The 27,326-nt window shown below is 38.2% G+C and overlaps 1 pseudogene; it reads right to left on the reverse strand.

Moving 5' to 3' along the window:
- Positions 1–11,326: 11,326 nt before the first annotated feature.
- LOC135229080 (26S proteasome non-ATPase regulatory subunit 12-like) lies at positions 11,327–12,794 on the reverse strand (annotated as a pseudogene).
- Positions 12,795–27,326: the final 14,532 nt, after the last annotated feature.

The raw sequence follows: 27,326 nt of genomic DNA on the forward strand, positions 1-27,326 counted from the left end.
TTTGCTGAATGCCTTTTCCACATCAATTGAGAAGATCATGTGATTCCTTTTACTTATGTGGTGGATTTATTTTCTGATTTTGAACCATTTTTCCATTGCTGCTATGACTCCTACCTGGTGTTGGAGTATTATTTTTTTAACATGATACTGAATTCTATTGGCTAGGATTTTGTTGAGAATTTTTGCAACTATATTCATGGGAGATATTGGTCTGTACTTTTTTTTTTTTTTGTGGTGTCTTTGCCTAGTTTTAGTGTCAGGTTATGCTGGCTTCATAGGATAAATTTGGAAGTATCACCCCTTTTACTACATTCTGAAGTAGTTTCAGTACTACTGGTTTAAGCTATTCTCTGAAAGTTTGGTAGAATTCTCCAGTAAAGCCATCTGGCTTTTTTTTTTTGGTTGGTTTTTTTTTTTAGCTGTTCGATCTCTTCTCTTGTTATGGGTCTGTTCAGATTTTCAAAATCATTTTGTGTCAGTTTGGGTGGGTAATGTGTTTCCAGAAATTTGTCCATTTTCTCTAGGTTTTCAAATTTGTTGGAGTATAGTTTTTCTTAATACTCTGCTTTGATCCTTTTCATGTCAGTTGAGTCTGTTTTATTGTCCCCCATTTCATATCTTATTTGGATTATTTGCATCCTGTCTTGTTTTTCTTTTGTCAGTTAGGCCATTAGCTTGTTAATTTTGTTAATCCTTTCAAAGAACCAAGTTTTGGTTTTGTTGATTCTTTCTTTTGTTTTTCTATTCATTTATTTTTGCTCTGATCTTTATTATTTCCTTTCTTCCGGTGGCTATAGGCTTCTTTTGCTGTTCTCTTTCTATTTGTTTAAGTTGTGTAGATAACATTTTGATTTTGTCCATTTCTTCTTTTTTGTTGTGTGCATCTATTGCTATAAATTGACCTCTGAACACTGCCTTTGCTTTGTCCCAGAGGTTTTGGTATTATGTGTTTTTTGGATTCCATCTCTGATTTCTTCTATTACCCAGTGGTTTTTAAGCAGGGTGTTATTCAATTTCCATGTAATTCATTTTTCCTCACTTTTCCTGTTGTTAATTTCTTCTTTGATGGTAGTCAGTGAAGACACTTTGTATTATCTCATTCTTTTGGATTTTGTTGAGGGTTTCTCTGTGGCCTAACATGTGTGGTCCATTCTGGAGAACATTCCATGTGTACTGGTAAAGAATTTGTACTTTGCAGCTGTTGGGTGGAGTGTTCTATATATATCTATGAGGTCAAGTTTGTTGATCGTGCTTTTTAGCTCTTCTGTATTTTTACTGAGTTTCTTTCTAGGTGTTCTGTCGTTTACTGAGAGTGGTCTGTTGAAGTCTCCTACTTTTTTTGTGGAAGTGTTGGTTTCTCTTTTCAGTGCTGTTAGAGTTTGTTTTATGTATTTTTGGAGACCTATCATTGGAATGTTCCTTTAATCATTATATAACACCCTTCTTTGTCTTTTATGATGTATTTTACTTTAAAGTGTATTTTAGCGGAGATTAGTATTGTCACTCCTGTACTTTTTTGGTAGTTATTTGTTTGATTTTTTTTTCCATCTTATGATTTTTAATAATTTTACATCTTTGTTCCTAAAGGTTGTCTCTTATAGACACCATATTTATGGATCCTGTTGTTTTTTTGTTTGTTTGTTTTTATCCATTCCATCACTCTGCGTCTCCTTATGAAAGTTTCCCAGTGTATATTATTCTTGGTTGGATTTTTTTTCTCTTTTAAGGTTTTGTACATGTCATCTCATTGTCTTCTTGTCTGCATGGTTTCTGCTGAACAATCAGAGCTTAATCTTATTGTTTCTACCTTGTATGTCACTTTTTGTTTTTCTCAAGCTGCTTTCAGGATTTTTTGTCTTTGATTTTAGTGAGTGTGATTATGATATGCCTTGGTGTTTTTCTTTTGGGTCTATCCTTTACGGGGTTTGTTGAGCTTCTTGGAAGTTCAGCTTTTCCCCATCCCACAGGCTGGGGGAGTGGTTCCCCAGTCGAGAGGGGCTTCACAGCCTTTCAAGAAGAACCAAAGATGGCACATGGAGCCAGGTGTTCAGGAGAAGGAAAGGAGATTGTGCGAGACACGTAAGAAACCAAAAGAAATGTAAAAATGCAACATGAGCTCAGGGAGCTGGCCAGTATGGGCAGGATGAATCCAAGTGGCCCAGGGCCAAAGCAGTGGCCTCCCAGCCAAAAGGCTGCAGCTGTCAGGAAGAAAGGAGGTCCAAGGGGGTGGGAAAAATGGTGGGGTTTAGGAAAGCGTATATTGCTGGTTACTAGGCACTCTCTTTCATGCTGGGAATTTCGTGAAGCTGCTTTCCTATACTGCCTGTCCACCAACCTCCAGTGTGTCTTGGGTTAATCCAAGAGACATGGTTGCTGCACATCCCATCTGGCCAAGCCACTGCAGCCAGCCAGGAAGTGTGGAGATAGAACAGTGTGGGGAGATTAGGAGGTAGGAAAGTAGGTATCACTGGTTACCAGGTGCTTTGTCTTCTGCTGGGAGCTCCATGAAGCTGCTGTCCCATGCTCCCTGTGTGCTGATCTCTGACAGGAATTGAAGATGGTGAATCCATGCTGCATTAACTGATAGGGGACCTCTGCACATATCTCTGCTTGCTCTCTGTTCTCTGTCAGTTTCTTGCACTATTTGGTGTTTGGCTGAGTTCTTTATCTCTTCATTTGACACTTTGGGTTCCAGAAATGATGTTTGTCTCTGTTTTACTTAGTTTTTTTGGTCATAGCTGTGGAGGAACAGCATGGTGCTTCTGTCTGTGGTGCCATGTTGGCTGGAAGTCTGTGATTCTTTTGAATGGGCACATTTAACTTAACACAGTTACTTTAAGTCTGGAGGTTCTTAGCTTAGATCTAATTCAAAGAGGGCATATCTTTCTGGGGTGGCCCCTTGCCCGTCTCCCAGCATTTCTTCCTGCTGTCTTTCTATAGCTCAAGGGTCTTTTCAGCACTTACATGGCTTCCACCTTATAAGCAGAGACCCCATATTCCAGATATCCCTTTATTCCTTCCATTCTCACTTCATCCAAATTCTCATCCCCTTAGCATCACTGGCTGTTAGGGAAACAACTTTTGATAAATGACCCTCACACTAAGATGTAAATGTCTAGCTCCCCGAGAAAGTGAAAAGCAAGTCATTTGTTAATCAAAAGGAGTGGTCCTTGAGGATTAATTTAAATTCTAAGGAAGAAATCATTTCCCCATGTCTTCAAATTGACCTGCGTAGATGATGTTTTACTCTGTCTGGCAAGATAACATTAGTACCCCTTTGGGACAGTTCTCTGTCAGGTGGGGTCGATACGAGTTGGGATCAACTAGATGGTTCCCAGTAATAACAGCAAAGCTAGTAATCACTAGCACATTTTGTTTACTGTGCCCCAGGCACTATTCTAAATGCATTAGTATATTAACTCATTTAGTTCTTGAAACAGCTCTGTGAGATGAGTATAACCGCCCTGAACTTACAGACTAGGATATTAAGGCAAGGAGTGTTTGGTAACTTGCCTTACCAAGGTCATCATGACTTTTTAGAGTGGGGAGTCAAATTTAAATTCAGGTAGTCTTACACCCAAGGCCCAATTCTTATTCACACACTTTACGTCTCTGAGGTTGGAAGTAGCTTTGAGATTTTCTAAGTCCTTTACAGCTGCATTTTTTTCTATGCAGTTGAGAATTATGAATTGCCAGTTTTGATAGACAGCCTTTATTATTTCCATTAAACAGGAAAAAGAATCACTTTGATGTCCTACTGTCAATTTACCCAACCTTATTGTTGCCACTCACCCAACATCATCACCAAAGGGATCTTTTCTGCCCCTGCACCATATGGATAACTCAGCTCCATTCTCAGCCTCAGAATAAAGCTTCTCAGAGTGGCTTTACCCCACCTTTAACTAATTTCCAGTCATGTTTCTCAGGTTAAAATGGCTTCAAACCAACTGGTTATTATGTATTGTTAATTGGATCCCAGCCAATGTTTCTATCTCTTTAGCCAGGCTCAGCCTTCTCCCTGACTTTTTCTTCCTATGAGCTTTCATCCCCACAAGGCTATAGAACTGCTCTTTAATAAAGGGAATCTGTTGCTAATAATCAGGCTGCATGCAGCAGGGCTGGGGAATGACTGTACTGAAGCAGGTAGCCTAAATCAGGAGCATACTGCCCAATGCAAGAACTGAAAACTCTTATAGGTCATGGAGCTCACTTTGGCTAAAATTCGCCCAGATGACCAGAAAGCAAGCAATCACGATAGGGTATGTAGAATGGCCTGTTGATAATAAGGCTGGTTAGGGGCTCAGATAAACCAGTCAAAAGTTGTGAGTTTCCTGTATGGGTAAAACACACTTAGTCAAGAGTGTGAGAAACATTCTACTTTCCCTATTCTTAGCTCTCAGCATTCACTCCAAAGTAAGACAGGAATACTGCAGGTTCAATGTTGAGAACAGATTTTAAGTGGATGCTACTGGTGTCTTAAAACAATGTTTTCATGTACTTTTTATATAAGAGAAGTTGAAAAATACACATAAGTAGACAAGTATACACACATACACATATATATGTATTGTTGCTGAACTTATTTGTCATGCAGCCAATTCCAACTCACAGCAACCTTAGAGGACAAAGTAAAACTGCTCCATCAGGGTTTCCAAGGAATGGCTGGTAGACTCAAACTGCTGACATTTTTTGATTAGCAGACTGAGCTCTTAACCACTTAAACTACTCTCTCTGTCCATGTAATTAACCCTCAGTACCCATTCCTAACCTCTGGCAATTCTGCCCCAGTCACACCCATATAAAACCATTACTAAATCAAACTTTATTTTATCCAAAGACATTTCAGAATTACTTCTAATGTGGTTGAATTTGCCCCTTTGGGCACATTGAGGAGCCCTGGTAGCACAGTGGTTAAGAGCTCAGCTGCTAACCAAAATGTTGGCAGTTAGAATCCTTGGAAACTTTATTGGGCAGTCCTACTCTGTCCAATAGGGTCATAATGAGTTGGAATCAACTCGATGGCAATGCATATTGTTTGGTTTGCTTTGGGTGTTTTTTTTGGGGGGGGGCATTTAACAATGTGTGGAGATATTTTTATTTGTCAAAACTGAGGGATGCGGGAGGATGTCCTACTGGCAGAAGACCTCCACAAGGAAGAATTATCAGTTCCAAATATCACAGTACTGAGATTAAAAACCATGATCTCCAAAGTAAATATTTTAAAAACATTATTACAGTGGCATTGCCACACCTAAAAATAATAATCACTATAGGGTCTGTATGAGTCAGAATCGACTTGGTGGCAGTGGATTTGGTTTGATTATTTTTTTTTAACAAAGCATGAGATGTCTGGGACAGTAATTAATCTTTTTGTGTATATAGGATAGTATGGTATGCTATGGTATGGTACAGGACAGGATGGGACGGGACAGCATGAGATGGGATGGGATGGGATATTACATTACACTGCATTACATCACATCATGTTACATAGCATCACATTGTATTATAATACAGTGTATATTATTTTTTATTTTAAAGTTAAAACAAGCTCAAAAGGGTATGTCTTCAAGCAGTTTACAACAATTAACTTGCATAGTATCAGTGACCTTATGTATCCTCCAGCTACTCCAAGGATATCAGCTAAGATGCTCATTTTCAGATAAAGCCAGTGAAAGAAAGGATTTCACTTGATAATGTTGCTTTAAGTTTGCACTCTATACCAGTCTCCAACCATATTCATGGAAACTTTAAAAATACGTACATAGAAGATTATAACTGAAGAAGAAATCAGAAATTATCTGAGCTAATGTGTAGCTTTTCATGTGAGGAATTTGAGGCTCAGAGAGCTTATCTATTTATGCAAAGTACACATAGCTAGTTTAATGTAAATTGCTATAAAATTTATTAAAGTAAATTTCATTTCCTTTTAGCTTTTTTTGTAGCTAAAGGAAAATTCATAGAAGAGCTGTGCAAAAATAAAAATATTGAAAATTACTTGCTACTTGCAAATTTATGAAATACTGAAAAATAAAAAGTAATTTACAAATGTGGATAACTTTATATTCAAAATCTATTTATGCGTACAGCATATATGTCAAGACTCAGAATTAAGTAGTAAGGACCTCATTAGCTGAATGAATGAGTTGTGGAAATGAACAGTGGTTTAGGGGGATTTAAAACGTAGGGTAAAAGAAGGTCCTGAAATTAAAGAAGAGAAGTTTTTGTTTTTATTCTAGTGATTAATATGGAATTCATTAAGGTTACTGAGGAAGCAAGTGTAAAATGTCAGCTTCTATCTGAATAGGGAAAGGGCATTAAAAAAAAAAAGTCACATTTGAAAAAGTAAACATGATGGGTGATTAAGTGCCACCCTAGATGGAGAAGCATCAGGAAATGCTCAAGCTAGGTGACTGTGTGACTATGAAGCATTATCATTATTGCTGAGAATCATAAAATACATAACAACATGAGCCAAGGCTTAGAGGTTAGATGAACTAACAGAAACTCATTTTTTGCTTTTAAAGAAGCAACAATAGAGTCAGAATACACCTACTCCTCAGTTATGGACTATCTCATTATCGGACACTTGCCGTTTACAACAATAGTAACTTTGTGCATTAATGACGTATGTCTGGAAGTAGCAAATGCTGAGGTGTGGGGTGAGAGTATCACTGACCATGATGGTTAAGATTATGTGTCAGCTTGGCTGGAACATGATTCTCAGTGGTTTGGCAGTTATGTAATGATGTAATCTGGCAGTTAGGTAATGATATAGTTATGGTGCATTTTGTGATCTGATGTGGTTATTCTCCATTTTTGCATAACGCTGGTTTTCAAATATCACAAAGACATAGCGAGGACCAGGGAGGGGGACACTTGCCCACTGGGCACAAGTCCAAGGGGGGTGCCAAGTGAGGCCAGCCATCAAGTCACCCCTCTCCCCAAATTTAGAGATTGCCTCTGGACGCTCATTACCTTCGCTATGCCTCTGACATAATGATCTGGTCTTTGGAACCTAACCATGTTAATAAACAAGGAGTGGACGTAAGTTATAATGTTATTACAGAATTAGAAGTAGAGACCTTATGGTAGTGATCACTTCTCACTTTTTATCTATGAGGCATCAGAATGTCTATTTGGGAGTAATTCCCCCATTGCATGTGTTTTAGTAGGAGATTCCCCAAGGGGAATGCCACAGGGAATCTAATAATTTCCTCTCACAGAGTTCTCTGCAACTGGGGGCTTGAGCACATGACCTAGGCTCAGCCAATCAGCTATTCCCTAGGACTTTGATCTTAAAGGTTGGATGCATGAGATTACTTTTGGTGGCCATAGTGTACTTAGGAGCCTGGAGGTGTGGGGAGTATTCAGTAACAATGGTGCCAACAGCCATGCCCTAAGCAGTATACACCGTGATTTTTACCATTGGGCTCGACTTGGTTCTTGCCTATTTTTTGAGCCTGATCCCTAGCTTTTCTGACAGTTATATAAGCAACCTTATGTTCTGCCAATCATTTTCTTTTCTGCTTTAGTCATCCAGACTTGAATTTTATATTTTGTAAATAAGAATTCTGATGACCCACGTTCCATAGAAGAAAGACAATCCAATTGCCCCTGAGAATGGCCTACATTCTGAGGAATAATAAATAATTTATGGAAAAGTCTTGCATAATTATATGTAATACCAGTAATAAAATTTATTATTCTATATCTACATCCCATATAAGCAGATGCACAATAATTTTTCAAAGAGCAATTATAAATATTTATCCTGCCTTCTATTTTTTCTTTAAATCATTAAGCCCTGTCTTCATAAATTGAGGTTTGGTATGTATGTGATGACCTCCCCATAACCAAGAATGGGGATAAATCTAGTATAACCAGAGCATGCAGTTTGCCACTGGCTGTTACAAATACAAAACGCCTTCTAACATGCTCACAAACTGAGGTTATAAAGAAAGAGACAGCGAGCAAAGAAGAAACCTTCAACTATTCCAGGGACACTTCTAGAATAGATGGCTTAATTTCCTAAACATCAAGACTGGTTTTCATTACCTGCATGTAAAAATTTATATTGGGACAATTTTGTTATTATAGTTGTTAGGCATTGTCAAGCTGGTCACATCTCATAATGATTTTATGTACAATAGAATGAAACACTGCCCGCTCCTGCAACATCCTCAAAATCATTGCTATGCTTGAACTCATCGTCATACCCACTGTGTCAATCCATCTTCTTGAGCGTGTTCTCTTTCACTGATCTTCTACTCTACCAAGAATGATGTCCTCCTCCAGGGTGATCCCTCTTGATAACATGTTCAAAGTGTGTGAGACAAAGTCTTGCCACCCTTGCTACTAAGGAGCATACTGCCTGTACTTCTTACAAGACATATTTGTTTGTTCTTCTGGTAGACCATTATATATTAAATATTCTTCACCAACACCATAATTTAAAGGCGTCAATTCTTACTCAGTTTTCTTTAATCATTTCCCAGCTTTCACATTCATATGACGTCTTTTACAGCAAATTTACCCAATGCAATATATCATTTGATGTCTTCACTGCTGCCTCCATGAGCATTGATTGTAGATTCAAGTAAAATGAAATCCTTGATAACTTCAGAATTTTCTCCATTTGTCATTGTGTTTTTCTATTGGGCCAGTTCTGGGGATTTTTGTTTTCCTTTTTTCTCAGGATAAAGGTGCAATCCGTACTGAAGGCTGTAGACTCTGATCTTCATCAATAAATGCTTTGCATCCTCTTCGTTTTCAGCAAGAAATGTTGTGGTCATTTGCATATCTACGTTGTTAAGGCGTCTTGCTCCTATCCTGATGCCATGTTTTTCTTCCTTTACTGCAGTTTCTTGGATTATTTGCTTAGGATACAGATTAAGTGTGATGACAACTTTGACAAACACCTTTCCTGATTTTAAAACACCCAGTAACTCCTTGTCATACTTGAATGGCTGCCTCTTGGACTATATACAGGTTCCTCATGAACACAATGAAGTGTTCTGGAATTCTCATTCTTCATAATGTTAACCATAATTTGTACGACTCACAGTTGAATGCTTTCACATTGTCAATAAAACACAGGTAAACATCTCTCTGGTATTCTCTACTTTCAGCCAGTACCCATCTGGCTGGGGAGGGCAAATTTGCAACAGAGCAAAAGGTTTTTAAACAGGGCATCTCTTGATCCAGTTTTTTATTTCTAGAGTTTATATAGTTTAAATTCCCACAAAATCATCTTGACAGCCTCTTACTCAGTGATCACTGTAATCATTCTACAGATGTCCACATAGTCAGCAGGGAAATATGTAATCAAAATCTTCCATGACCTTCTGAGCTGGCCCAGTAGACCTACCCTCTAAAAAATCATTCCTATTGGAATTACTTGTCATGATTTTCAACCCTGCCAAAGCTGGAGCTGTAAATGTAAGTGGCAATGACATGCTAGGCAGGCTGGGCATGTGGCTTTGAATTTAGAATTAGCTTACACAGGCCACATGGGACAGTACAATAATAAAGTTGGTTTGGGGCATGTGCAGGGCAGATAGGCCCAACAAGAGAAACAGGGTGAAGGAAGTTAACTGTAGTATCTAAAAGGCATATTTTCATGTTCAAATGTGTACACATATGTGCTACAAAAGTACGCCTTCAGTATAGGACAGATATATAAATGCTAAACATTTATACAAATTTTTTTTAAGAAAATTAGTGTCTCATTGTCTTTGTGTGTAGCTAATTGCAGTGGTAACTAAAGGCCTAGTGTTGTAAATTTTCACAAACTTTTCTGTAATTGCTCGAATTAACAAAAATAAAATTAAGAAGTTTAATTTAATTTTAAGCAGAAAGCTTGATACCATAACAAAAAAATTGCAGGAAGGCAGAGATAAGACCACAATGCAGGAGCTATTATGACCTCTCAGCATCAAACAAAAAAGTAAACTAAGATAGCTGGTCCTTGTCTACCCCTAGCAAGCAGACAGTTTTGTCTTTGCAGCCTTCAGTGATATTGTTGAAGCACATCTTCAAAAACAGGAAACTGTGATAGCTATTTTCTAACAAGTTCACACTTTCTTATGTACCACCAACACAATCATGAAAAATTTACTGTGAGTCACACTAAAATAACCTGAGGCAGAAATGGATTTTTTTTTTCGTAAATCTCCAAGTTTTTAGAAACAACTCTAAAGCTAATTCATTCTACTCATTAATATGGCCAATAAACATTCTTAAAATAAGGCAGGCATGTATAACGCAGATCTATTTAGTTTTTGTTTCTGTTTGATCTTGAGTGCGGGGGAATTCATCTTCATCAGGGTAGTAAATTGTGACTTCCTTTGTGATAAAGAAACATAAATAGCACTTAAAATTCAGTGGGTAATGGAGGATATACTAGACAAACAGTGATAACTGTAGGCATTTCTGCTTTGTCAGTACAGGAAAGAAAATGAATACATAAATATAATGGAGCATCTATTTCTTTATTTTTGCAATGAAAGAGGTGACCTAGAAAATGATTGGCAAGCTTTTTCTGTAAAGGCCCCATAGTATAGCTTATGCTTTGAGGGTCATACAATCTCTGTTGTAACTACACACTTATGATAAGGAAGATAAACAGTGGCACTAATAATAAAAATGTAACTTATACTCTACTTGGAAAGGCATTTTATGAACTTTTGGTGAGGAGACAGATGATGGAATTCTGAGGGAGGCACCTTAGTATGTCATACAAATGATTACCCATTGCCATTTAGTCGATTCTGATTTATAGCAATCCTATAGGACAGAACTGCCCCACAGGGTTTCCAAGGAGCACTTGGTGTATTCAAACTGCTGACCTTTTGTTAGCAGCCAAATGCTTAACCACAGAGCCACCATTTCATTCTCCAAGAGCAGGAAAGATGAAGAATGTTTTAGGCCCACATCACTCAAAGAAGATGTAAAAACATGCGAAATTGCTAATTTTACACTAAAATAACACAAATGTATTAGTGAACAGAGTCTATTTCTTTTTTTTTTTTTTTTGCTTTTCCATGTGCACATACCACTTTTATTATAATTATGGTTGCTGGCTGAATGAAAACAAGTAATAGCTTAAAAAAAGTGTCAAATGATAGACAAATATATCTGGGTAAGTTATGACACAATTTTTTGAGTCCGACAATAAAAACTGTATTACATTTTTGCAGCAACTGCCAACGGAAAGTTAAACAATGAATGAAATAAGGGAACTTAAGGTTAAAAAGGGCCTCAAACATACTCACTATCTTTTAATTTTTAGACAATGGAACTGAGAATAGACGAAAAAACCCCAACATATACACCATGATAATAAGTCTTTCTTTTTTTTTTACGACTTTCAATTTTTACTCTTTTCTAAAAGCATTAAGGGCACCAAGACCCTTATTGTAGATTATGTATCATCTCCTCTTTGGCTATGAGGTGTGTGGTTTTGTTAACTAGAGACATCAATGAGTTCAGTTTCTGAGACCAGTCATTTAATAAATTATTTGGATCCTTGGGTCTCTGGAAGTTGATAATTCCTGCCAGCCTGTCTACTTAGCAAAGATGGTCTTGTTAACAACTAGATTTGAGAGAAAAGCCTCTGACTCATCAACGGACAGATCCAGAAGCTGTGCCATCCTCTTCATTGTTATCCTCGTATAATATTTGGCCATTATTCTAATATTATGTTCAACAACTCTGTTCTTTAAGTCTTTCCACCCTTTTTCACCCTCCTCTGTAGAGCCAAAAACATCAGTTGCTGGACTCTCAGGAGAACCTTTTCTTCATTCCATTCCAAGTCCTCAATGAGTGTGGACTAATGCATCGACTCCATTGTGGTAAAAAGCTTTAAAAGATCCTTGTATTTGGAAATTTCTTTAAATTTCTTGTCACCGCTTCTTCGGTGAACCAAATCTGACTGTTCATTGTCAAAAGGAGCCAGTATAACATAAAGAACAATACTTTTCAGAGCCTGCTGCCACTTCTCAGTTTCTGCCTGTATACAGGGAGTGTCATATACTGCTCTGTAGTGCTTACAAATGGACAAATAAGATCCCTCATGTTGATCCAGTTGAATCATTAAGTTATAATATTTCAAGTTTAATTTCTCTGTGGTTTCATCCTGGAAAAATTTGGTATTAATTTCGTTGCTGATGATTTGTGTACAAATGTAATCCTTCACAGCTAGGCAGAGCCTCATTTGCTCCAAAGTAAACTCCACTCGCTCTTTCTTTTCCATTGACCCATAGGTTTCCACCTGTAACTCCTGTAAAATGCCTCCTTCACGTCACCATTTTGTTCTTTTATTGTTGCTAATGTTTTAGTCGAGCACCCTCAATTTCAGCATAAATCTTTCCTTCTGTAACCATTCGTGGAGTATCAATTAATCGAAGTTTGATTGGGGGGTCTGTAATTTCGTTAACATACATACAGCACTGTTGAACCATTTTTGCAACAGCTTGTTTTAACTGACTCCGTTTTTTTGACAAAAAGCATAATATTTTCATTTAGTAGATCCCATTCTTTAGCCTCATAGCAAATATTCACGACTGCAACTAAGATACGGCAAGTACAGCATATCAAACGCTGTACGGGTCGGTTTTTCCAAAAAGAGAAGGGTTTCAATGACTTCTTGAAGTCTTTCTTTCTTGGCCAGCTTCTCGCACTCCGGCAGGCGCTGATCGACGGTGACGCTGTAGTCCACCTCCATCTTGACGATGCGCCCATCAGCCCGCTCTGAGCCGCCGTCCGCCATGGTTTCTGCCTCAATGTCCCTTGATGTCCCAGAGTCAATTTCTTATCCTTAATATAAAACTTGGTGTTTGAGCCCTCAGGTTACTCGATAGACTACCCTTTATCAAATGTCTGAACCTCTATAATGAGTTTTAGTTTTTCCATTAGAACCTCTGTCTCTCAAGATTGTTGGGAGGAGAATATAGCCTTGTCCATAAAGTGCCTACACAAAGGATTCCGGTTCGAGTTACTGCCAAGCTGATTCCTACTCATGGATACCCCAGTAATACTCCACAGGGTTTTTAGTGCACGATTTTTTGGAAGTAGATTATCAGGCCTTTCTTGTGAGGCATTTCTGAATGGAATTTAATCTGCAGTAGCAGCTAAGTGTGTTAGCCATTTGCATCAACCAGGGACACATAAAGGCTACACACCTTGAATATTAATTTTCTCATTTCCTAGAGCTAATCCAACTTGGAGCATCAGTAGTTGACTAAGAGGTACTCTGAAATGAACTGCAATGAACTGCAGTTGTGTATCTAAAAACTCCTGTCTAATGCTTTCCAACTTTGCACTACTGACATTTGGGATCGGATGATTTTTTGTTGCGAGGGGCTAACCTGGACATTATAGAATGTTTAGCAGCATCTCTGGCCTCTACCAGGTTCATGCCAGTAGCATCTTTCACTTAAAATGTTACAAACAAAAATTTTTCTAAAGCAGTCATTGCTAAATACCCTTGGGGGACAATGTCGCCCCTAGTTGAGAACCACTGACTTAGGTGATAACTTTCTACCCTAGCAACTTGGTAGATTGTCCTGAGAATCAAATGAAAAAGATAAGTAAATTCAAAAGAACCTGGTACTGTGTAAGCCAAAGATTATCTGTTTGGGCTGCATATTCCTATCACCTGTGGAGACTGTAACATTCTGAGGTCCCGGTTATACTCCCAGTCAGTTATATCAGAATCTTGGTGGGTAGGATCAGAGCAGCAGTATGTTTTGAAATTTGGACTTCTTACGACACAAGATGTCCACATTAATCCATGTATACAGAAAGTACACATTAATCCAAGTATACACAAACACCACATGAATCCACACATACACAGATGCAGCATTAATCCATGTATACACAAATGCAGCATTCATATATATGCACGTTATTAATTTACATATGTACACTTGCAGCATTCACTGATGGCCTGCTATTGCGTCAGCCATGACACTGAGTGCTGGAGAAGAAAGGATGACCAAGGCTTTGTTCTTACACCTGGAACAATTATAACCTAGTTGGAGAGGACCCTCAAAAAGCTACAGAGAAGGGAAGAGATAGGGTCATGCACATAGAACATATTTATGAGTGGAGAAGGGGGTGTATAGGAAGAAAGGTAGTAAATAATATGAGGCTTTCTGGAGAAGATGCATGCACTGATTTATTCTTGAGCAGCCACAGCCTAAAATTTGTCACTAAATTTGAGTAAAAACTTTTGGTGAGCGTCTAAAAAAGTAAAGAAAATTCTGAAATGTAAATAGATATGAAACATTCGAACAAATATGGGATTATTGGTAGTGACAACTTCATCTCCTGTGCCACCAGCCCCTTTTAATAAGTTGGCAAAGTTTGATTGGCTATTAGAGCTTAAATCACTAATTCAGGTTCCAGAGTATGGCTGTTCTCCATCATTAAATTAATAGTTACAACTTAGATTTCTAGCTGTTTTCAAAATTGAATGGCAGACTTTTTCTACTAATATTTTAGTCTTAAAAAATCCAAATACACAGCAAAGTTGAAAGAATTTATAGACAACGTTTGCACTGTCCTTCCTTGTTTATCACATACCCACCCATCTATCTGTCTTTACACTATTCATTAATCAGGTGGTGAATTTGTGAGAGTTAGCTCTCAAAGACAGCAATAAAAGAGTGAACATTTAAAAACAAACAAACTATGTTACTCCAGTTTTTGTTATTATACATTATTATTAGTTGTTAGAGAATTTACATAATGAAAGTAGAGCAGAGTGTTAGGGATATGAGGTAAACAGGCCTTAAGCTGTTAGAGCTCAAGTCTCTAACTTACAGTACTTATCCTAATAGCTTTTAAATTTATTAAATATTTCCTGTGGTTTTAGCCATTAATCTCTAGTGAAACAAAAGAATTGAAGTGGTTATATTTGCCCTACATGCTCTAGCCAGTTTACAAAACCTTTGAGAAAAATGCACTTTCAAGACTTGCTGCTTCTTCCTGCTTCAAATTGACTTCCTCTCTTTACTAAAGGTTTAAGATTTGCATATTGACTGATTTCTCTCTGAAAGTTATCTTCAAAATACTCTAGCTGAGAAAAGAGATAAATCACCTCATCAGAGATTTTAGAACTTCTTTGGGGTATTGTAACATCAACACTTGGTGTTCTTAGAAAAATGCCTTCCGCCTGTTTCAGATTGCAGACTCCTTTTTTGCTTGCCTCTAGCCACATGTTCCAAGTGAGTGGCTCTGAAATCCTCATTTATGTCTACCTAACTTCTCATCCTGCTTTAGCTTGAAATTTTTTTCCTTGATTTGGCATATTTTTGAGAAAAATGACATGGCATTGAATTGTTAGCTGAATACTGCTTGTTTATGTGTTACTGATTACAGACCGGGACGAGCATAGTAATTTAAGCTGAAATCCTTGAAGAAGCATTTGTAAATTGTGTTTATTTATAAGGTAGTGAGACTGGTTGCAAAAAGCACTCTGCAAGATCTGTCTTCTTTTTTAACTGTTACACATTTTAAGCTCCAAATAGAATTTGAGGCAATATGAATTTAAATTGCTCAAGATATCTTATTGGCTAATTTAGTTATCAACTGGACTATGGGAAAATGGAAAGAGTGGTCAGGAATTAAGGATTCCCTTGGGGTTATGAGAATTCTACATATAAAAGTTGCCCCACTTGTCAGTGAAAGATGGCTTCAACCTAGCAACAGAAATAATCCCATCAAGTCATGTTTAGATGTAAAAAGGTATAGTAGCTGGTGGTGAAATGGGTAAGCACTTGGCTGTAAACTGAATGGTTGTTGGCTTGAGCCTACCAGCTGCTCTGTGGGACAGAAGACCTGGCAGTCTGCTCCCCTAAAGGTCATAGCCCAGAAAACTCTCGGGCCATTGAACTTTGTCCAATTGGCCATTCGACTCAATGGCATACAAGAACAGCAAGAGCTAAGCTTAAGTCTGGAGCCCTTCTTTCCAGGCTATAGTGGTGCCTGTGCCCAAAACAGAAACTAATTTTGGGGAGGGGGAAGTTCTGTGAAATAAACGAAGGAAGCAAGATGGTAGCTGGGCCTGGAGCTGAAGATGAGGAAACAGTCACAGGTGTAATCTTTGGGGACCAAAAATGAGGAAAAGCATGACAATTCTTGCTCTGTTTGAAATTATGGACCCCCATGTTTCTGTGCCCAATATATTAGTCAAAACAGGCACTGTGTGTTCACTGGTCAAATCCCCAGGGGCACATAAAAGACCTACACTCAGTATTGCTGTTCGTAGTCTGGGGCGAAAAGGTGGAATAGGATTTTGAAACGCTTCCTAGTAGAGTAAATGGGTCTGTATATGTAGCTAAGGAACATCAGATTGGTTGTTTCTTCCATAAGGATGTAACGGATGAGGCACCTTTGGCAGCCAGAGATGCTGAACTGTGTTGCCCAGGCTCTAGGACCTTCTGAAGCCTGGGAGAGCAAAGGTGTAGGCAACGGATTGGCACATAGGGCGGGAGTTGTGTGAAAGAAAATGAAACAATATTAAGGGTGTGCTCTTTTTATTCCTGATTGTGGTTTCCTGTTCTTTTTACTTTGTGAAGTGATGCTGTTCATATGGTGATGAACTCAGCAACTGGTAAAGAAAGCCAAAGTTACTGAAAGACATAGACCACATCTCCCAGAATATTTTGCCTGCTCCGTGCCTCTGCTAGCCATTGGTTGAGCAAGTCTTTAACTTTGCATATTCAGCTTCAAATTTGTGTAATGCCTTATGTGAGTAAGCGAATGCATATAGAACAAAATCAAATGCCCTGAGCCTGTAGCCAGGCCTCCTCCCTGGTACTCAAGCTCAAACAAAGTCTTGATAATCAATTCTAGAAGTAGATGTGGGGTCTAAGTAGTATGAGTGTCAGAAAACGTCTAACTTCAGAGGTGAGAATGGGAATCAAGACCAGCTCAAGGCTGACCCCTATAAGGTAGAAGTTAGACATATCTCCACTCTGCAACCTTTTTATCAATTCTGACGCCATCCATTATCCTTAACAGCACTCTTTACTGATGGGTGAGAAAATCCATGGCAATGGCCATGCAGAATTCAGAGACCATACTCAGAGTTAAGTGGTTTATTAAGGAACAGGGTACAGCTTGAGATCAGGATAAACAGGCTGCAACTCAGGATCAAGATCAGGAAACATGCAGGCAAAATTCTCCCTTCCTCAAGGCAGGTTAGCTCTTTCAGTCCTCTAGGCCATGCAGGCCTTCCTCAGCCCCCTGAGGACAGGCATCTTTCAGCCCCCTGAGGGCAGGCTTCCCTTGGCCCTGCCGTCTCTCAGTCTCACATCTGTCTCAGGGCCCCCTTTGGGCCTCTTGCTGTCTTCAGTATTACAGCCCTTGATCCATATTATAGCTCTACTAGGCAGTTCATTGCCTCCTGTCTTTCTCTTTGCTTCTTCTGCTTCTCTTCCCACTTCTTTCTGTCTCAAAAACCTCTGTGGTGTTGGCTGCATGTATACACAACTCCTTGTCAATTTCAAGGCATGGCTTCTCCCAATGGGAGCCATAAACTGACTGATCCCCTCTCGGTAGGCCACAGACACTTCACTTGCATAGCAGACTATACTCACCTCATTTGACTGATCCATAATCACTTGATTTATGTAGTATATTGATCAATCCCTGCAAGGTGAATACCAATTACAGGACAGACTGAAGCCCAAGACCAGACAAAAAATATCAAACTACAAGTTGCTTATAGTTTAATCAAGAAATATTAATCAATCTGGACAAAAGTAACAAACCCTCTGAAGTAGAAAATTAGGGCAAAGTTAACTACTCAGGCCTTAGCGGAAAAAACCTCTCAGGCTGTTTTTCCAAAGAACCAAGGCAAAAGACCACGTAAAGTAATTCGTTTCATCACCCATAAAAAACCAAAGCCGGTGGCATTGAGTCAATTCTGATCCATAGCGACCCTGCAGGACAACATAGAACTGCCCTATAAGGTTTCCAAGAAGCAGCTGGGGGATCCAAACTGCTGACCTTTGGTTAGCAGCCATAGCTCTCAACCACTGCACCACTAGAGCTCCCATTTCACAACAGTAGAGAATTAACACAACCTTAAAGATATCGTAAAACAATCAAGTCCTTATTTCTCACTTATTCTATTGTCATGGACAACACTTTTGGTCTTCATAATATTTGGCCTCTACTTTAATAACTTGAGCCTCCAAAAACTGTAGAGATTTCCATTTAACATGCAAAAACACCCCCACGGAACAATTGGAGATGGGAGAAAGTGAAGAGCAGAAAAAGAAGAAAATAAAAGTGTTTGAAGAATACAGAACAAGCATTAAGCAAGCATAACAAAATACATAATCAGTTATTAGAAGACACAAAATTAAGAAGTTGCTAGATTTATTATTTTAGCTATTCTTCAAACTGAGTGGGGTATGGTTCAAAATCCTGATCAATAAAAATGGCTCAGTCTCTGGAATACAAAGAAATGATATCTACATATAAACCAAAACTGTAGGAGGAATCAGTTAACTAGTCCTGGCCAGCAAGATTTGGCTCTAAAAATAAACATTTGAATGCTCAAATTTAATATTGTTTTAATTGCAGCAGCAAAATTCATAAAGATTATTCTTAAGGGACAAAACAGTTTTATTTATCTTGTTCTTAAAGAATATTATTAAAGGACAGAGAAATTGAACAATTTCTGTTACCTCATAAATTAAAATTAAAAGCTTTACTCTCTGTATCTGTTCCCTCCTTTTTGCCTAATTCCTCTCACACACATACTTTTTATGTAAAGGTTTGTTTAGTATGGCAGTTAAGAAAGAGACCACCACCCATTCTATCAGTTTATTGTTTGGGAACTTTCTTTTTGTTTTTTTGCAAGTAACTAATCCTTGACGTTTTAAAACTGGCTAGGATAAGTTTTAGAGCTCTTGTTTCTACCTGATTTTATCCTGGACTGGTTTTCTGAATTACTGGAGTGTCTATTTCCTTTGAAAATTAAGATTCTTTTTCTCTCTGGTGATTATCGAGGTTTCTGGTCTATGACATAAAATATTTATATCTTCATCCTGTGTAAAGAAATCCACCTAACATGCAAAAATACCACCCCCAACCCAGAGAAATTGGAGATGAGAGAAAGTGAACAGCAGAAAAAGAAGAAAACAAAAGTGAAGAATACAGAACAACCACTAAACAAGCACAACAAAATGCATAATCAGTTACTAGAAGAGCAAAATTACAAAGCTGCTAGATTTATAATTTCAGCAGTTCTTCAAACAGAGTACCCTGTGTCTACTGCTCTTCCTTGGTTGGAGATTGCTGAGAGTGGACATGTTTCCTTTAAATGTCCTTAACACTTTGTAATTAGTCAGGAGACCGAAGAGGATACCCAGTGTCCCTTTGCCATCACAGGCTGGCTGTGTTTCATTTTCTTGTACATAGGATCTCTATGAGTCAGAACCAACTCAATGGCACCTAACAACAACAAAGATTGCAGCTGAGTAGATTTGGACTCAAAGCAGCCCTATAGGACAGAGCTTGAATTGCTCCATAGGGTTTCCAATGACCGGCTGGTGGATTTGAACTGCCAGCATCTTGGTTACCAGCCAGTCTCCTAATAACTATGCCACCAGTATATAGTAACTACATCCAGGGACTGGTTCCTCCTGAGCACAGGTCCGAAGTATGTGAGATAAAGTCTCGCCATCCTTGCATCTAAGGAGCGTTCTAGTTGTACTTCTTCCAAGACAGACTTGTTTGTTCTTCTGGCAGTCCATGGTATATTCAATATTCTTTGCCAACACCATAATTCAAAGGCATCAGTTCTTCTTTGGCCTTCCTAATTCTTTGTCCAGCTTCTATACGCATATGAGGCCACGGAAAGGATTGTGAGATAAAAAGAGACTGGAAGAGATCTCTGCAGAATATCCATTTATATCCTTGAGGCAGACCACAACACCAAGGAAAGTTCCCTTTCAATTGATTGGTTGATCCCATCAGGTCATGTCATGAAAGGCAATTGCACCATACTTTATAATAAGTAATGGAATAAAGGAGGTGAAACATACTAAAGTCAGACCTCCTCTAACTTCTGGTGGAGGTATAAGAATCAAGATCATCAGCACAATCTGATGTCTATACGGTAGAGGCCAGACATACTTCTACTCTCCAAATTTTTCACATTTCTAAACCAGTTGCCCCTTCCACACAGAACTCACTGACCATACTCAAGATCACATGGTTTATTAGGGAAATAACAGGCTATAATGTGGGATCAGGATCAAGTTGGAAGTAACAATGTATAACTCAGGAGCCAAGATACAGTTTATCCATCAGGACACCTTTCAAAAAGTGCAACTTCCAGTTTCTTCTTGAAGGCTTCCACAGGCAGGCCTTCTCTCAGTCATGCCCACCATCGGGAGAGTGTTATAAGTCTTTAAATCTCCCAGCAAATGCTTGAAAGCACTTCATTCCACAAGCAAGCCTCCTGCCTAAATGCACTCAGGTCTATGTAACTCCGTGGGTCAGAAAGTCCTCTATAGCCGCTTCATGCTGATCTCAGGACTCAGCCTATGTGCTGTCGCCATTCACGGTACTACACCATCTTATGCCATCTCTCACTGTCTTCAGTGTCCTAGCTCTTTCTCTCCTATGTCTAAGAGATTCTCAGTGCAGGGAAATTGGTTCCAGAAGGACACACTTTGCTCTAGGCTGTTCTTGATTGTAGTGAGGTCCCCCTCAACCTTTATGGGATTGATCCTTATTTAAGGAAATCTTTGTCAGTTTCGAAGGCTGATCCTCTCACGAGAACCAGGAACTGACCAATCCCCTTAGTAGGCCACAGTCACTTAATTTCCATAGGAATTGACCAATTTCTGCAAGGTCTCTGAATCCTATTAGGTAGTTTTACACATGCTATTTACATACTAGGCTAGCCAATACAATACCTGCAAGTTGTGTACTTGCAGGAATTGGTAAACATACTTATGATTGTGAAGTTACTACATCCTACCATGCAAATGAGTGGCTATGGTCTACTTTAAGGGGATTGGTCAGTTTGTGGCCCTGGTGTGAGGGATGGCAATGCCTTGAAATTGACAAAGAGCTTGCTTATATATGCAGCCAACCCCACAGAGGTTGGCCAACAAAGAAGAAAACAAAGGCAAGAAGAAAGAAGAAACCAGAAGCAGAGAGAGAAGAGGTGAGGAACCTCCTAAAAGAGCTATAACACAGGTCAAGGGTTATAATGCTGAAGACAGAAAGAGTCCTGAAAGATGCCCTGCAGCAGAGCTGGCAGTGACAGGACCAGAAAGGACCCTGCAGCAGAGCTGGTGGCGAGGGCAGAAAAGTGCAGCTAGGAATACAGCTAACAGAGATGAACAAAACTGCTATACTATCCATGAGATAGATTAGTTAGATTAGAGAAGTCTGTCCTCAGGGTGCTGAAAGAGTTCTTGTCCTGAGGAGGGCAAGAAGAAGTCTGTCCTCAGGGTAGCAAGAGGAGGCCTGTCTTGAGGGGAGTGAGTGGAGGCCTTCTGGGCCAAGATAGAGTTTCACACTGAAAAGGGGAGGGATGTACTCTTGACTTCAAGGGAGCCTTCCAGACTTTGTCTGCATGCTTCCGGATCCTTATCCTAATCCTAATCCTAAAGTTATAGCCTTTTGATGCTGATCCCAGGTTGTACTCTGTTACTTCCTTAAAAAACCACTTAGAGTATGGTCTGTAAGTTCTGTCTGGCCAGTGCAATGAATTATCAAACTCAGCAGAGAAGGAGAGTTCCATGGGAGGGACAGCTGGTGTTAGAATTGGTGAAAATGTTAGAGTAGAGGTATGTCTGATCTCTACCTCAGTGGCAATCAACTTTGGGATGATCCTGGTTATAGCTGGTATTATGATCACCTTCTTCCACTACACTTTCCTTATTACCATTGCCCTCAGCAAACACCTCAGGTGGTTGTGGGTGTTGGGTATAGGAAACACTGAACAGCCTGCTTGTGAAATAGTAAATGCTCAAACCACTGTTCATTCATTCATTCATCTTTTTTATTATTATTATTATTAATTGTGACTTCTCTAGCATCTGACTTTCCCTATTTCATATCAGTGGAACTGACAACAGAATGTAGAGTCGCTGTTAAGGTAAGGTATTTTTTTTTTTAACCTTTATTTATTTATTTTCTTAAGCCAGGTATAATTTACATGTGGTAAACCTTGCCCTAATAAAGGCCTTGTATTTGAATTTGTATTTCTTTATAACCGAAAGAGGAAACTGCACTGTGTTCCGAGTCAGGAAACATGGTTCCTGCCCCACCTGCACCCCCTTCCACTGTCATTTACCAAAAATCAAATCCATTGTAGTGTGGTAGATTCTGACTCATAGGACAAAGTAGGACTGACCCATAGAGCTTCCAAGGAGCCCCTGGTCGCTTTGAACTGCCAACATTTTCGGTTAGCTGCTATAGCTCTTAACCACTACACCAGCAGAGTTTCTGCTTAATAGCTCTGAACTCTGTGATGCCTCATCTGTAAAACACCCCTTAAACTAGGCGCTAAGGCCTCTCTGGATTCTGAAAAGATTGTAAGACTCTCACGATTGAAGCTCACTGTTGAAAGAGGTAAGCTTTTACATCTACAACTTTTATTTTTACAGTTGCTTCTAGCCAAATTTCTAAGCAGTTCAGAGAAAATGATTCTCACCTCTGCTCCTCAAATAACCAGTCCACCTGCCCCTGGGTCTCTATTACCCTAGTCCTCTGGTGGCTGAGGCAGTGGAAACCCAAAATCAATTTTCTCAGAAACTTCTGGCTGTCTTGGCCCTGAACTAAATCACAAGGAGTACAAGCGGTGAAGGCAGGCAGGAAGGTCTCAGAAACTAAAGGTGCTTTCCTTTAGTTACAGAATCAGTCCTCTTATACTTCTCTAATAAACCTTCTGCTTAAATTTGGTGACATTTTGTGGCAGAGGAGAATGTCCAACACTCTCTGGTTTTGTATTGGGGCTGTGTTTTATCAGTTTTTGAGCAAGACATTCTGGTATGGAAACTTGTAATTTGGTCTACGTATCTCATCTCTCCTTTCCAAAACAAAAGAATTAAACACTTGGAATTAGCAAAGTGCAGCAACTCCTAGGTCCTAGAATTGAAATGAAACACTTACCAACATGTGACCAGCTTCGAGGTTTTGGAGAATGTTCTCCCCTTTTAAAGGTCTTTGGTTTCATTGCTATGTTTGTGGGGGGAGGCTCTCTCCTTTCTCTTGTAAGTGGACACAAAAGCTTAATATCTGGGCAAAGTTCAAGTGATAATGACCTCATTTTCTTACTCCAAGCTATTCAGAGTAGCATTGCTTTGTTCTAAGTTCCACTAAAAGTTGCTGATTTCCAGGGTGTTCTTGTGAGTTTAAGAACACTGCACTGAAATGTCTACGTTCAGTTCAGTTTGTGAGAATTGTTCAGAACTCAATCTGCATCATTAGATGTCTTCCAGTGGCCCTTTGTACTATTTGATTATTTGTAAATAACCTTTGTTAACTTCCAAAGATACTATATAATTTTTTTTTCTGTGTTTCTTGTTCTTATTAGAATACAAGACTATGGTGCTGAGATTCGTGTCTGTTTTCTTTATTACTGTAGTTCCAATGCCTTGAACAGTACCTGGGACTAAGTAAGGGCTTAATCACTATTGCCTGCATTACTAAATGAATGAATGAATGAATGGCCTCTGAAAGAACTCTTTTAAGATTTTTTTTAAGTCCTTAAATAATTATTGAGCCTATGATATGGATTGAATGATAGCAAAATAGCATAAGGATATGTCAACTGACTAATTAACCAGGGAAGTAATGTCTAAGCATTAAAAAATAAATTGTCTGGAATACTACTTAGCAATAAAGAGAAATACATTTGACATTTACAAGAGCATGGATGACTCACAAAAGAGTTGTGCTCAGTGAAAGTAGCTTGACTAAGAAGACTACCGTATGATTTCATTTATATAAAATTGAACTCATAAATAAATCTATAAATCATCACTCTTGAATAGTAAACACTCAAACCTCATTCGTTCATTCATTTTATTAATTGTGACTCCTCCAGCATCTGACTTTTCCTATTTCAGTGGTTGCCTGAGTAGTGGTTGTTGATGGGGAAAGATTACCAAGGGGCATGAGAAAATTTTGAGCATGTTGAATGTTTTCATTATCTTCTTTTTGGTGATGGTTTCATAAGTCAGAGTTCATCCTACTGCAGTTTATTGTATGCAAATTATGCACAGTAAAGCAGGAAGTGCAAAAGTAGTAAATATTAATGCACCAATCAAGAATTGAGTCCCCAACAGGCAGTTGAATTGGCTACTTTTACTCTCGTTTCCTTTTTTCTACTTCATCAGAATGTTAACAGAATAAATCCAATAGGCACTCAATAGACTGGTATTATGATGTACAATTGAACTTGTCATAACATACCTTAAGTTTTTATTTCAGAATCAAAATACCTGTTGCTATGATTTGTAGAACTTTTCTAGTAGTAAACTGTTTCTCCAACTTCATCTTCCCCAGAATGCATTGCATTTTTGTCATTCATTCAAAGAGCATTTAAGGTATTATTTTATGATTCTTTTTCCAGTGTCCTCTGATTTCTTTTCAGTTATGTTCCTATCTCCCAAGCTGTTAGGTATCCTCCTCCAAACTCCAATCTGTGCCTTCACTAATTTTTAAAATCAAGTGAGCAAGGGAATATTTCCATCATATAAGTCACTGATAAAATGTCGAAGAACAGCAGGCTAATGAAAGAAGAGGCAGAAGACTTTCTAAGGCCATTCACTAAAAAAGCATTCTCCATGCATTTACACACTGGAGGTTTGCCTAAATTTGTGTCCCACAGAAGGCTTAACATGTAAAGAATATTATAAGGACTAAAAACAATCTTAATAAAGGAAGAAAATCTCTCACATTACAATCAGTTAATAAAAGAAGTTATAAAATCATTCAGTTTTTTAGATTTCAACTTCATTTTAGGCATCATAAAAATGAGTAACATTAATACCATATAGCAACTTAGACACAAAGCTGGGTTAACTTTATGCAGACCAAAGTTTTTGTCATTGTCATTAGTTGCAGTCCAGTTGTCTCTGACTCTTGATGGCCTTATATGTAACAGAATAAAAAGCTGCCTGGTCCTGCACCATCTTCATGCTCATTGATATGTTTGAGTCCACTGTGTGGCTATTGTGTCAATCTATGTCATTGAGGGTTTTCTTCTTTTTAGCTGATCCTTACTTCACCAACCATAATATATGTTTTCTAGTGATTGGTCTTTCCTGATGATATGTCTAAAGTAAGTTAGCCAAAGTCTCCTCATCCTCACTTCTAAGAAGAATTCAGATTATACTTTTTCTAAAAATGATTTATTTATTCATCTGGAAGTCCATGGCACACTCAATATTGTTCATCAACATCATCTGAATGCAAAATGACATCATTGCTTTTTAAGCATCTTTGTTTTTTAAACCTTAAAGTTCTTTGTAGTAGATTAGCCCAGTGTAACACATTGTTTGATTTACTGATTGCTCCTTCTATGCATAATGGTTGCAGACCAAGCAGAATGAAATCTTTGACAACTTCAATTTCTTTTCCACTTCTCATGATGTTTATCAGTACAGTTTGGAGATTTTTGTTTTCTTCATATTTGCTGAAGGCTGTAGTCTTTGACTTTCATCTGTAAGTACTTTATGTTGTCTTCATTTTTGGCAAGCAAGATTCTGCCAATTTTTGGAAGGTTGTTAATGAGCTTTCTTCTAACCCTGATGTTGTATTCTCCTTCCATCTTTTTTTGATACTTTCTGTGTCATTCATTTTTTCACCATAAAATCCTTTAGCAATGCATCTCTAGGCTTGAATTTGCATTTCCTTTCTTTCAACTTGAGAAATGCAGATCGTGTTCTTCCTTTCATTTTTCTAACTCCCAATTAAAAAATGGCCAAAAGACTTGAACAGACATTTCACCAAAGAGGATTTTCAAACGCCAACAAACACATAAAAAAATGTTCATTGTCATTAGCTACCAAGGAGAAGTGAATCAAAACCATAATGAGATATCATCTCAGCCCCATCATTAAAATGAGAAAAAAAAAAAAAAAAGGAAACAAGTGTTTGCATGTTAAAAATTTTGTGAAGAAATGGAAACCATCATCCATTGTTAGCAAAAATGTAAATTTGGGTAGTCATGGTGGAAAAGAGTTTGGTTGTTCCTAAAAAGTTGAACATAGAAATACTATATGATCCAGCAATTCCACTGTTAGCTATATACCTAAAGAGGCATAAAAGCAGTGACACAAACAGACATGTGTATATTAGTGTTCATTGCACCACTATTCACAATAGTCAAAAAGTGGAAACAACCAAAATGCCCATCAAGCCCATATACTAAAATACTACTCACCCATAAAGATGAATGAAGTATTGGTGCATGCTACAACATGGATGAACCTAGAAAACATTATGCTGAGTGAAATACATCTTCCATAAAAGGACAAATACAGCATGATTTCACTTATACAATATAAGCAAATACATAGAAACAAACAAATAATAAAAAAAAAAGATTCGTGGTTACCAGATGTAGAAAAGAGGGAGTTTTTGCTTAGGTTGTTAATAGTGTTGAGGTAATTTGGAATAAGGTAGCCAGTACGGTTGCATAATTTGAAAAATTTAATCAATATTGCTGGAGTGTACATTAGAAATTAATTGGTGTGTTTTCTGCATTTTTACCACAAGAAAAAATATAAATAGATTTAAAAAAGAGAGAAAGATGTATTAGCAGAGGTAGGGACATGTGGAAAAAAACTCTGTGAATCAAGGAGAAGAGATAAGAAGTTCATTGAGACTTGTGTGGTTGCTGTGAAATCTTCCTAAGAGATAATCATGGAAAATGTGGCTGGAAAAAGTTGTGTGCAGTCTATGTGGAGCATTGAATGCCAGGTGCAAATGATACCAGCATTTCCTAGGCTTCCAATCTTTCTTTCCTTGAAGCTGACTCATCAATTTCTATAACTATTATTCTTCTGTCACAAATATACATCCAGCTGTCTAACCAAAACAGCTAATATTGACCAAGCGCTTTGTAGTATAAGGCATTGTTCTATCTTTTTATAGTGACTACTAATTCTTACAGTAGCCATGTGGCATAAGTATTGATATTCTTCTCATTAAAATGAGGAAACGGAGGCACAGAAATGTTAATTAACTTAGCCAATCCCAGTTAGTATATGTCCCAAATCCGTTTTGAATTCACACAGTGTGATGTTAGAGCCCATTCTATTCTCTAC

This window comes from Loxodonta africana, chromosome Y (assembly GCF_030014295.1).
Source record: "Loxodonta africana isolate mLoxAfr1 chromosome Y, mLoxAfr1.hap2, whole genome shotgun sequence".
NCBI classification, from domain to species: Eukaryota; Metazoa; Chordata; class Mammalia; order Proboscidea; family Elephantidae; genus Loxodonta; species Loxodonta africana.